Source organism: Bison bison, unplaced genomic scaffold (genome assembly GCF_000754665.1).
Source record: "Bison bison bison isolate TAMUID 2011002044 unplaced genomic scaffold, Bison_UMD1.0 scf7180017864225, whole genome shotgun sequence".
In the NCBI taxonomy this organism is placed as follows: domain Eukaryota; kingdom Metazoa; phylum Chordata; class Mammalia; order Artiodactyla; family Bovidae; genus Bison; species Bison bison.
Window position 1 is genome coordinate 1,898,243 of NW_011494797.1, and position 12,318 is coordinate 1,910,560.

At 40.2% G+C, this 12,318-nt stretch overlaps 1 protein-coding gene across 1 annotated transcript in view; it reads right to left on the reverse strand.

Annotated features, from left to right (window-relative positions):
- Nucleotides 1-12,318, reverse strand: part of GPC6 (glypican 6) — a 1,065,422-nt gene that overhangs the window by 867,706 nt on the left and 185,398 nt on the right. The window lies entirely within an intron of this gene.

Consider the following 12,318-nt stretch of genomic DNA (forward strand, 5'->3'; position numbering starts at 1 on the left):
GTTTAAAAGTAGTACATACTTCTATCAGAAACATACAAAGATTAACCTTTTAAAAACATACTATTTCCTTACATTAAATTTTTGATGTTCATAGGATATAGGATATAATACTTAGCTTAAATAGCATCTTTGAAGAGTCTCTACAAAAGTCACCCAAAAATATACCATGATATCATCAGTTATTTCAATGTAAGTCCTCGATTCATATCGGTAATCCTAAAATTCAAACTCTTTGAAAACCACAACATAGTCATTAATCCAAGCTGTTAACTGACAACCAATTTCCAACTGGTTCCAATTGGAAAAATTGGTTTCCAATTTAACTGATGTAAAGTTATTTACAGTCTATGGATCACACAAAGAAGGAATGTCCCTATGTTTTAATGCAGAAATATAAATATGGTGGCTTGATTCCACTGGGGATTTCTACCACATTGTATAGGCACTGAACTAACTTTCTAAAATTAAAAAAAAAAGAGCTGAATTCTAAAACACATCAGATTCTTATCAGATGAGCAGCTATGACCCCTTAAATTAACTCAGGGATCTGACTTCATCAGGCTGTAGTTACTATCATATAAAATATTTTAACCTATAATATTGGTATGAAACAAGGTATCTATATTTCTAAAAGTGTTCTTAATCATGTAAGCAACAGAGTTTCATGTACAATTCAATAACATACGTTACTCAACTCTGAAGAATTATAACCACAGACTTATTAAATAAAGCATTGCAAGTTTTAAAAAAGCTATACTGAATTAAAGATAAAGGTTCCTTGGTAAATTTTATTATTTTCTATTAGTCAGGTCGGCTTTCATGCCTTATCTATGAGTGATAAGGTGTGATTCATGCCATAGTCATGTATGGATAGCTCTTCAAAATAATTGTTATTAGTTAAGAATATTCTTTTTAAAGAAACTTACTTTTACTGAAAACAAAGGCATAATTTAAAAAAAATACAGTCAATTCATATACTCTTTCATTTGAAATACAGTATTTAACAGAGAATGGAATGTTATCCTTCAGGCAAATAAGAATATTATTATTGGAATATATGTTTAAAACACAATACTACATATCTAGGAAGCTATTATTCATAATCACATGTCTTTGAAATATAAGCTTTTAGAGGAACATTCCTTTTTATGCAAAAGAAAGCCATATTTTAAATAAATGGGAAAACTCCTGAGGTAAACACGTTAAGTTCTGCTTTCACTAGATAAGACGAACATGAACCGACTATTTAGCTAATAGTTCTTCACTAACAGTTTGGGTATTATTATACAAGGCTCCCAAAACTGTTAATGAAAAACTCACAGCTCTATGCCTTCTGTTTAGCAAACTCCCATCTCTTTACTATAAATTACTAACTCTAGTATAATTGCAAATCTAAATAAATTCCCTGGTGATTACAGATTACAGTCACAAACCCAAAAAGCTACAACACAATGCGCTTTCTGTAGGAAAATTAATTATTCCAATTCTAGGCAGCTCAATAGTCAGAATTCAGCCACCAGCTGGCTAATATGTACAGTCTGAGCATTTACCAGCAGGCTTCTGCATTAGTAACAGCAAGATTCCATTTCACAGAAGAATTCTGCAAATGCGATGGATAAATGATTCACTCCCAAAGAGTCCTTAAGGCATTAGTGTTTTATCCCCTTAAATGTTCAGGCTAACCTGCTCCACATGATGTCATCAGGGTTAATTCTGAGAAAAGCAAACAAAAGGTGTAACGTAATATTCTCTGCAGAGGAATAAGGAATGGGGATCCTATATCCTATAGCTTAGAATTTCAGCATCTTAAAGCCACAAGAAACTTACTCATACAAGGGTCTAATGGCCTCACTCCATATTTCCAAAAACTGAATCTTCCAAGATTCAGAAGAGGTAATATGATTTTCTGGGACTCCAGAGAGAAGCAGGTCCTGGGTTACAGGCTAGAGACCCTCTCTGAGATCAGCCTCCTTATAAGGTGAGAGTAGCTAATACACAGAAAAGGGCTGCTTTTGTTAGAATTTTGTGGCAGGAATTGAATAAATGTATTTTCATAAATTCCCCACCAGTAGCACAAAGAGTGTAGAAGGCAATGGCAACCCACTCCAGTACTCTTCTCTGGCAAATCCCATGGATGGAGGAGCCTGGTGGGCTGCAGTCCATGGGGTCGCCAAGAGTCGGACACAACTGAGTGACTTCCCTTTCACTTTTCACTTTCATGCATTGGAGAAGGAAATGGCAACCCACTCCAGTGTTCTTGCCTGGAGAATCCCAAGGAGGGGGAAGCCTGGTGAGCTGCCGTCTCTGGGGTCGCACAGAGTCGGACACGACTGAAGCGACTTAGCAGCAGTAGCAGCAGTGTGGCTCAGAAGAATTTAGTTAGTGAGTTTCGAGGTTTTCGTTGTAAAATTTAGATTTTTCTGTATGTTTGAAATTGTTGTTAATAAAATATTAGGGAGAAATAAAAAGATAATGGTTATCATGTCTGCAATTTATTCTCAAAATGTTCAGAAAAAATGACTTGTAATTAAATGTTAACCATTGAGGAGTTGGGGTAAAGGGTTATAGAAACTCTGTACTATTTCTTTACCTTTTTATGTAAATTTCAATGTGTTTCAATATAAAAATTTAACAAAGTGGAAAAACACTTGGCCAAAGTTGCTGTTTTAAGGGTCTTTATTTCATAAGGGAAATATATCATGTTAATGTTTTCCCAAGGTATAAGATCTCAAGACCTCACTACTTCCCTGCTTGATTCCTCTGAAACATACAGAGCGGGCTTTTGAATATAGGTGTCAATTGTGTCTGACTCTATGAGACCCCATGGACTGTATAGCCCATCAGGCTCCTCTGTCCATGGGATTTTCCAGGCAAGAATACTAGAGAAGTTTGCCACTTCCTACTCCAGGGGATCTTCTTGCCCCAGCATCGAACCCATGTCTCTGGCATCTCCAACATTGGCAGGCAGATTCTTTACCACTAGCACCACCTGGAAAGCCTCAGGGCTATATTTAAAAAAAAAAAGGAAGAAAAACCATCAGAAACCCATGATTGGAGTGAAAGCCAATGGGTGAATGCAAATCATTGTGGGCAACATTTTGAATGAAACATGTTAAAGAAATCTAAATAACTACACACACACAGAATCTCAATAGCTATTCTTTTTTGAAAAAGTTGCTAGCAGGTTATTATTTTTTTTTATTCACATGGAGATGGAAAATTAAGTTTTCCCTTCAGGGTGATTTGTGTTGGTTAAAAAAAATTAATTAGCTTCTTGTTATGTAAGACTGAGGACTTCCTTGATGACTCAGCTGGTAAAGAATCCACCTGCAATGCAGGAGACATGGGAGAAGTGGCTTTGATCCCTGGGTCTGGAAGATCCCCTTGAGAAGGAAATGGCAACTTCCTCCAGTATTCTTGCCTGGAAAACCCCTGGCGGGCTAGAGTCCTAAGGGTGGCAAAGAGTTGGTCGAACATGACTACGGACACGTGCATGGCATGTAAGACTGAAGCAGAAGTGCTTGTCTGGAATCCACAGATTCCTTTCAAAGTAGAGGTACACGGCTCCATACCATAAGACAAAAGAATGTCCAGGCTGGGAGTAGAGACTCAACTTCTTAATCTAAAGTGTTTGAGGCTGTTAGGAACAACTGCTGTGTTTTTCTCTCTCTGTCTAGAGAAAAGGATCCAAAATTCCTAGTAGGTGAGTGAGGCTAAAAGAAGCCCTTTAAGGAGGGATATACTCCACAGCAGTGTGGTGGGCTATAGGCTCTGTAAGCAGTAAATAAAGTTCTGTTTGTGTGCGATAAGTCGCTTCAGGTATGTCCAGTCTTTGCGACCCTATGGACTGTAGCCCGCCAGGCTCCTCTGTCCATGGGATTCTCCAGGCAAGAATACCGGAGTGGGTGGCCATGCCCTCTCCCAGGGGATCTTAAATAAGGTTCTAGAGACAGCTTTTGCTGGTTACCTTGCACCAGTTTTAAATATGGAAATACGTTGTGTGCTCCCAAATATTCTGTCTGGACACCTAACTCTGGGCCAGTGCCCATGCTGGGTTGAAGAAGCTCTGGGAAGCCTTTTCAGCCTGAGAGAAATTCTGCCTTGGGGCAACAAGAGGAAACCAGGGTGGGAGGAGGACTTGGATGGACTTTTTTGCGTAAATCTTCCCGTAAACCTGAGACTCCAGTAAGAGAGAAGCAGGCCCTTCATAACAAGCCTGGGTCCCTGAGAGGAAAGGAGCTTCCTGTGGACTGGGATGGGGGAAAGGTGGGCCCTGAGCACAGGGCAAGTCTGGGATATCTGAGTGCGCTGAGGACAAGCAGTTAGAGGAACTACTACAAGTATTTTAGGGCCAACAGCACAGATGATGTGATTTCCTACAAAAATATGGAACTGTGAGTTTGTCTTTTTAGTCATTATATTAATTAAAAGAGCTGGAAGCAGTCTCAGATCTTATCAAGATAATCTTCTCACTCTGTGTGTGTGTGTTACTCGCTCAGTCGCATCCAACCCTTTGCGACCCCATGGACTCCTCCAGGCTCCTCTGTCCATGGACGGGAGTGGTTGGCCATTCCCTTCGCTAGGGGATCTTCCCTACCCAGGGATCAAACCCGGGTCTCCTGCATTGTAGGCAGATTCTTTACCATCCAAGCCACTCTCTATAAAGGTAATAATATTGTGTAACCTGTTCATACAACTTATATGCTAGAAATTGTTCTAGGCATACATTTACATATATTAACTCTTATAATCCTGCCAATAGCTCTGTGATGTAAGAATTGTGATATTTCCCATTTCATAAATCATGGAACTGAGATCACAGAAGATAATTTGCCCCAAGTTCTGCATTTAATAAGTCAAAGATGAGAAAATGAGGCCCAAGCAGGTTTGACCACTTATCCAAGTTTACTAATCTTCCTATTAGGAATCTAGGCCATGAGCCAGATTCAGAGACCAAGTCTGAATCTATTTCCAGTGACTCATGTCATCTACAGGTTCTATTATGAAAACCTTATTAAATAACCTCAGGTATCCAAAGCCCCAAAATTTCACCATAAAATGTATACATTAACAAAAGGTCTATTTCAGAGAATCCCCATACTCATTACTGGCATATGAATGAAAAGAAGCTATAAACACTGTAGTACAGAAAATTCAGTGTAACACATAAACTATACAATTCATCTAAAGTGGTAAGATCCTGGAAAGGTCAAAATGTTCTTGTTTCTACAGTGTGGCGATTATTGTAATTAGATGAAACAGAGGAAGAAATAAGGAAAATCGAAGACAGAAATATCCATTCTATATGTTCATGCTCTAAGAATCTGGTACAGCGACAAGTCAAAGATAGTTTTGTTTCCACCCCACCCCAACCCCCCGCCCTAGAACAAATAATAAACTGTTACTCATCTCTTCATTTTAAAATCAACAGTACTGGTTGACATTCATACTTCACTGATTCCCCAGGGACTGTTCTAATTTCTTTCCCTGATTTGGAGAAATAAAAAATAACTTGTAAGTGTTCCCTCTAAAGTCATTGAAAGTAATGGGCACATTTGTGTTTCTTTGTCAATGGTTTCATCATTCTCTTTAGGAGAAATTATTGAAGGGAAGCAAAAATGGTAAGTTGCAGAAATACCAGAAATATCAAAGCCAAAGTCAAAATTTCCTTTATAATGCAGTTTCTAAGAGGGTGAACAATTCTCAAACATTTCAGATAGCACTTAGCAATGTAATTTCAGCATTTTAAACGCTGCTGATGCACTGAAATACAAGGTCAAAATGAAAGGACTACCTTTTTTTATCTAGCTGAATAGCTTCTTTTTGGCAGACTGAACAAATCTTGAAAATTCTTAAGTTAACTGTCATTATACAATATCAAAGTTTTTTTTTTCCCCCCACAACACATACCAGATAGAGTCAGTGAACATTAATATCTTAAACTTCTCTATAAACCTTTACCCTTACTGATAAAAGATTCTTTTTTTTCTTAAGAGGCATGTGGTTGAAAAGCAATTGTCATTTTCTGTTCATGGTTTGATTTTGAGCGCCCCTAAAAATACTAAAATAGTGCAGCTGAAAACTGACATCCTATAGAAGCAAAAACAATCAAAAAGTTTTCCTAGAGCATGAACACATTCTTCCAGAGTCAAGGTAGTAACCTCTGAGATAAAACATACTTTCATGACATTTCTTTTCATTTGTTTAATCAAGTGACCTGTTAAAAATGAGGTTGCATTTTTAAATCTGAAGATAAAATGCATTATACTTCAGAACAGCAATTTTCAAGCATTTTGGTCACAGAACCTCTTTATAGTCTTAAAAATTATCAGGGACCCCAGAAAGAATTTTTTTATGTATTAGAAATTACAACAACTGACAAGTGTTTAAACATATAAATACACAAGCATGCATTCCATTATCCTTCAGAACAAAGATTTTAAGCATACCCTTTGGAACTCTCCACTGCATTCTTGTGAGAGAAAGAGAAGGAAAAAAAGAGCAAAGGATGTCTTAGAATTAGTATGAAAATAACTTTGATCTTAAAGAACCCCTGATAATGGTCTCTGGAACCTCCAAAAGCCCCTGGAGAAGATGCTGAGAACAGCTGCTTTAGTAAGTCATGTCATTTCCAATTTAAAATCAAAGCATTAAAAAATGTACTTCTCATTCCCCCTTAAAAAACACTGCCATCCTCACTCACCTTACTTCATCTTTGATTCTTTAAAGTCATTGTCAACTTAAATAGTCAATGGTAACAAACACCTGAATCTTGAAAAGGAAGGTAATTGACTGTTAGTTGTGCACCAATATTCACCTTCAGGGGCTTCCCTTGTAGCTCAGTTGGTAAAGAATCTGCCTGCAGTGCAGGAGACCAGGGTTCAATCCCTGGCTTGGGAAGATCTCCTAGAGAAGGAAATGGCAACCCCCTCCAGTATCCTTGCCTGGAAAATCTCATGGACAGAAGAGCCTGGTGGGCTGCAGTCCATGGGGTCACAAAGAGTCGGCACGACTGAGCGACTAACATTTACACTTACTTTTATTCACCCTCCCCTTTCAAGATAGAACTACTGAGTTTCAACCAGCCACCAGCCCACTCAGCACAAAACTGATTTCCCAGAATTCCCTGCAGCTTAACGCACTCTCCTGTCTTTTACCTTACAAAGGTCTGGGGGGTTCTCACAGGCTTTTTTCTCTTCCCACAGGTTGGGAGACAGCAACATGGTGACCAAGGGTTTGGAATGTCAGAAATGCACATCAGTTCTCACCTGCTCACTATGGGGGTTGCCATGTGAGAGGGTACGAGGCTAGTCTTTTATTTTAGCCTCTAGACACTTAGCTTCTAACTACAGTAAGAACATTTATGGTATTAACAGGAGGTACTCTTCCTTAGGCAGGCAGGTTTATTTCACACAAACTCACATTCATAAATGTCTTTTCCTTTAAAACACGTTCAGAACCTGCAAGAAGGGAACAGATAGAGAAGACTGAGTCTCAGGGGGTAGAAGAGATGATATTAGATAATTTACTGCTCAGAGTTAGTAGTGTCTGTTTGTTATTTAAGAATTAATACCTGTGTGTCCTAAAAATCAGCTGAATACTAGCAACAAAAGTCTTTATTTGGAGGCAGAAATACTATATGAGTTGGAAACCCTTCCAGAAAATTTTGTCAAGGTATTTTTCTCATTTAGTTATCTGGAGTATCCTATACATTGGTTGATGGATTGATTGAGGTATAGCTAATTTACAATACTATATAAGTTTCAGGAATACAGCATGGTGATGCACGTTTTTTAAAGAGTATAAACCATCTACAGTTATTATAAAATGTTGGGCATATTCCCTGTGCTGTAGAATATATCTGAACAACTCACTTACTTTATACATAGTAGTTTGCACATCTTAATCCCCTACTTCTATGACCCTGATGCTGGGAAAGATCAAGCAAGAGGAGAAATGGATGACAAAGGATGAGATGGTTGGATGGCATCACTGACTCGATGGACATGAGTTTGAGCAAACTCCAGGAGTTGATGATGGACAGGGAAGCCTGGAGTGCTGCAGTCCATGGGGTCACAAAGAGTTGGACAAGACTGAGTGACTGAACTGAACTGAACTGATCTTGCCCTGCCCTCTTCCTTCTTCTCACTGGTAACCAATAGCTTTTTAATAAAGTTAAGCAATTGTTAAGGTGTGAATCTGTTAGACTCATGTTACATTAAATGAGCCCTATAGTTTCATCAGGTTTTATAGTGCAGAACTCTGGGTTCGGAAAAAGACACCATCCTATCTAGATATAGCCAGAGAAGAGAGGCCTCCTCTATGAGAAGGTGGGCTGGGGGCTGGCTACCTTTCCTGTTTGACAGGAGATCTGGTTTGCATTGTTCCTGGACAGTGGCCTGTCCCAGCCAGGGACAGTTCCTGGATAGTGGCCTGTCCCAGCACCCACCCACCTGAAGACCACAAGAGTGAAGCTCTGCTCTGAGTTAAATCTACCCTTGGAAGAGGTGATCCAATGGCAGAAGTTCCCAAACACCAGTACTATCAGCTCCTGAAAACAGTCCCTGGCTGCCTCAGGAAAATTGAGAAAAAGAAAGACAAACAGAATGCGTATTTGATCAAGCTAAATATTGTCCATTTAAAGGTCTATTCTCAGGTCTGAAATGATGTTCTTCCCATCCAATGGAGTTGGTAATGAATTCTGTAGCCTCTTTAAAAACTTATTTCTCTCCACAAAATTTAAAAAAATGGACAGCCCTATGCTGAAGCCCCATGGAAAAGAAAATGGCAACCCACTCCAGAATTTTTGTCTGGAAAATCCCATGGACAGAGGAACGTGGCAGATTACAGTCCATGGGGTCACAAAAACTCAGACACAATTTAACGAATCAGCACGATGTCAGTTTCCAAATATTGAAATTGAATTATGTTGACCCCTTAAACTCTAAACATTTGAAAAACATTGCTCCAGGGCCCACAGTTTGTTTTCTAAATTTTAATCCATAGCATCGAATGACTGCCCTGTCTTATAAACTCAGTTAACAATTAGACAATCTATACAAATAGTATATTGAGAGAAATAATGGTGATTAATATTTGCATTTCATTATCAGAAAAAGATTTTCACTTATATTCTGTTATTTGAAACTCAAATAAAAAAAGAAAGTCCCTTGAAGGGGGACTTGAAGGACTATGAAGACATACCTTGAAGGTATGGCTCCAATAATTGACTCTTCATTACCAGATAATCAGAAAGCTGCACACACATTGACACCCAGAAAAAACCTGCTTAATCTCAATGTATATGCAGCCCTATGCTTCCACCGCTGATATCTTTTTTTTAAAGTCTTTCTTAAATTTATGTTTTTGTTTTTTTTTTGGCTGCAGTGGATCTTCACTGCTGCATACAGGCTTTTCGCTGCTTACGGAGAGCAGGTGCTACTCTCTAGGGGTGGTACACGGGCTTCTCATTGCAGTGGCTTCTGGTTGTGGAGCACAGGCTCCAGGGCATACAGGCTTCAACAGTTGCAGCACGTGGGTTCCGTAGTTGAGGCTTGCAAGCTCTAGCGTGTGGTTGTAGTAGCTGTGGCCCAAGGGTTTACTTGCCTTGTGGCATATGGGATCTTCGTGGACCAGGGATCGAACCAGTGTCCCCTGAATTGGCAAGCAGATTCTTAACCGCTTAACCATTCTTAATCAGGGAGACACTTCACTGATATCTTAAGACACCCACTGGGGTGGTAGTTGCCTGGTGGCTCAGATGGTAAAGAATCTGTCTGCAGTGTGGCAGACCCGGGTTTGATCCCTAGGTTGGGAAGATCCCTGGAGAAGGAAATGGTAAACCACTCCGGTATTCTTGCATAGAAAATCTGATGGATGGAGGAGCCTGGCAGGTTACCACCCATGGGCCCACAAAGAGTCGGACACGACTGAGCGACTTCACTTTCAGGGTAGTCTCTATTAAGTCAGCTCCATGTTGGAGAAGACTCTTGAGAGTCCCTTGGACTGCAAGGCAATCAAACGAGTCAGTCCTAAAGGAAATCATCCTGAATCTTCATTGGAATGACTGATGCTTAAGCTGAAGCAACAATACCTTGGCCACCTAATGCAAAGAACTGACATTGAAAAAGACCCCTGATAGTGGGAAAGATTGAAGGCAGGAGGAGAAGGGGATGGCAGAGGGTGAAATGGCTGGATGGCATCACCGACTCAATGGACATGAGTTTGAGCAAGCTGCGGGAGTTGGTTATGGACAGTGAGGCCTGGAGTGCTGCAGTCCATGGGGTCACCAAGATTTGGACATGACCGAGTGACTGAACTGAGGATTCATGATACTTCAACATCGTAACTCTCCTTATAAACTGATATACCTATTCCCATCCAAGGGGGAAAAGTGTGACATTCAACATCTGTCTTTCTTCCAGGCTTCTAAGGGCACATATGGGAGGTTAGGGACACAGTTACTGTGGCTCTCCCCTGCCAGATATTTTTAATAGGACCATTTTCTTTATTTCTGTCTTACCATTGACATTTTATTTTATGTTAGGCATTAAGTTGCTTTTGTCACTAAGATTATTTGTGGAGCTAATTCTAATTCTGACATCGCTGCTTTCTAAAAATGAAATTTACAGAGGAATGCTTTTCTGATTTCAGTGTATTGAACAGTTGAGTGGTACAGCACTAGCAATAGGAGGAGAGAAAAGTGTCCAGGAGGATGGAGGATTCTGGCATGTCCTGATATTGCACACTCTGCTTTTGTGAAACACAGATGCTGAATATTAACATCAATATGAAGCATGACTGAAGCTTTCAAAGAATTGAGTTGAAGAACTGAAGCAAGACTGATGCTGAAGAAATTGATCCTTTCAAACTCCAATGTTGGAGAAGACTCTTGAGAATCCCTTGGACTGCCAGGAGATCAAACCAGTCAATCCTAAAAGAAATCAACCCTGATTATTCATTGGAAGAACTGATGCTAAAGCTGAAACTCCAATACTTTGGCCACCTGATGGGAAGAGTCAACACACTGGAAAAGACCCTGATGCTGGGAAAGATGTAAGGCAGGAAGAGAAGGGCACAACAGAGGATGAGATGGTTGGATGGCATCACCAACTCAATGAACATGAGTCTGAGCAAACTCTGGGAGATAATGACAGACAGGGAAGCCTGGTGAGCTAGAGTCCATGCAGTCACAAAGAGTCAGACATGACTGAGAGACTGACCATCACCAACAATGAAGCAAGACTCAGTGTATGGACTTGGGAATCAGTCTCACTACATCGGTTCATCTTCAGTATCTTGCAAACTATATCTTTGAGAAATTAAATCTTTAAAAAGCAATTGCAATGGCTCAAAATTGCTATTTTTTCTTATTCAACAACCTCAAAACTGTTACTGTGACAAATTCTCTTACTGCTATGTATGTATGTATACTAAGTTGCTTCAGTTGTGTCTGCCTCTTGGCAATCCTGTGGACTGTAGCCCGCCAGGCTCCTTAATCCATGGGATTCTCCAGGCAAGAATATTGGAATGGGTTGTCGTGCTCTCTTCCAGGGTATCTTCTCCACCCAGATACTGAATCCGTGTCTTACATCTCCTCCATTGGAAGGAGGGTTCTTTACCACTGGCGCCACCTTGGAAGCCCCTCTTACTTATGTTAAGTGATACAAAATCTAAGATACGTTTATATTTGATTATCAGATCAGATCAGATCAGTCGCTCAGTCATGTCTGACTTTGCCACCCCATGAATCGCAGCACGCCAGGCCTCCCTGTCCATCACCAACTCCCGGAGTTCACTCAGACTCACGTCCATTGAGTCAGTGATGCCATCCAGCCATCTCAACCTCTGTCGTCCCCTTCTCCTCCTGCCCCCAATCTCTCCCAGCATCAGAGTCTTTTCCAATGACTCAACTCTTCGCATGAGGTGGCCAAAGTACTGGAGTTTCAGCTTCAGCATCATTCCTTCCAAAGAAATCCCAGGGCTGATCTCCTTCAGAATGGACTGGGTGGAACTCCTTGCAGTCCAAGGGACTCTCAAGAGTCTTCTCCAACACCACAGTTCAAAAGCATCAATTCTTCGGTGCTCAGCCTTCTTCACAGTCCAACTCTCACATCCATACATGACCACAGGAAAAACTATAGCCTTGACTAGATGGACCTTTGTTGGCAAAGTAATGTCTCTGCTTTTGAATATGCTATCTAGATTGGTCATAACTTTCCTTCCAAGGAGTAAGCGTCTTTTAATTTCATGGCTGCAGTCACCATCTGTAGTGATTTTGGAGCCCCCCCAAAATAAAGTCTGACACTGTTTCCACTG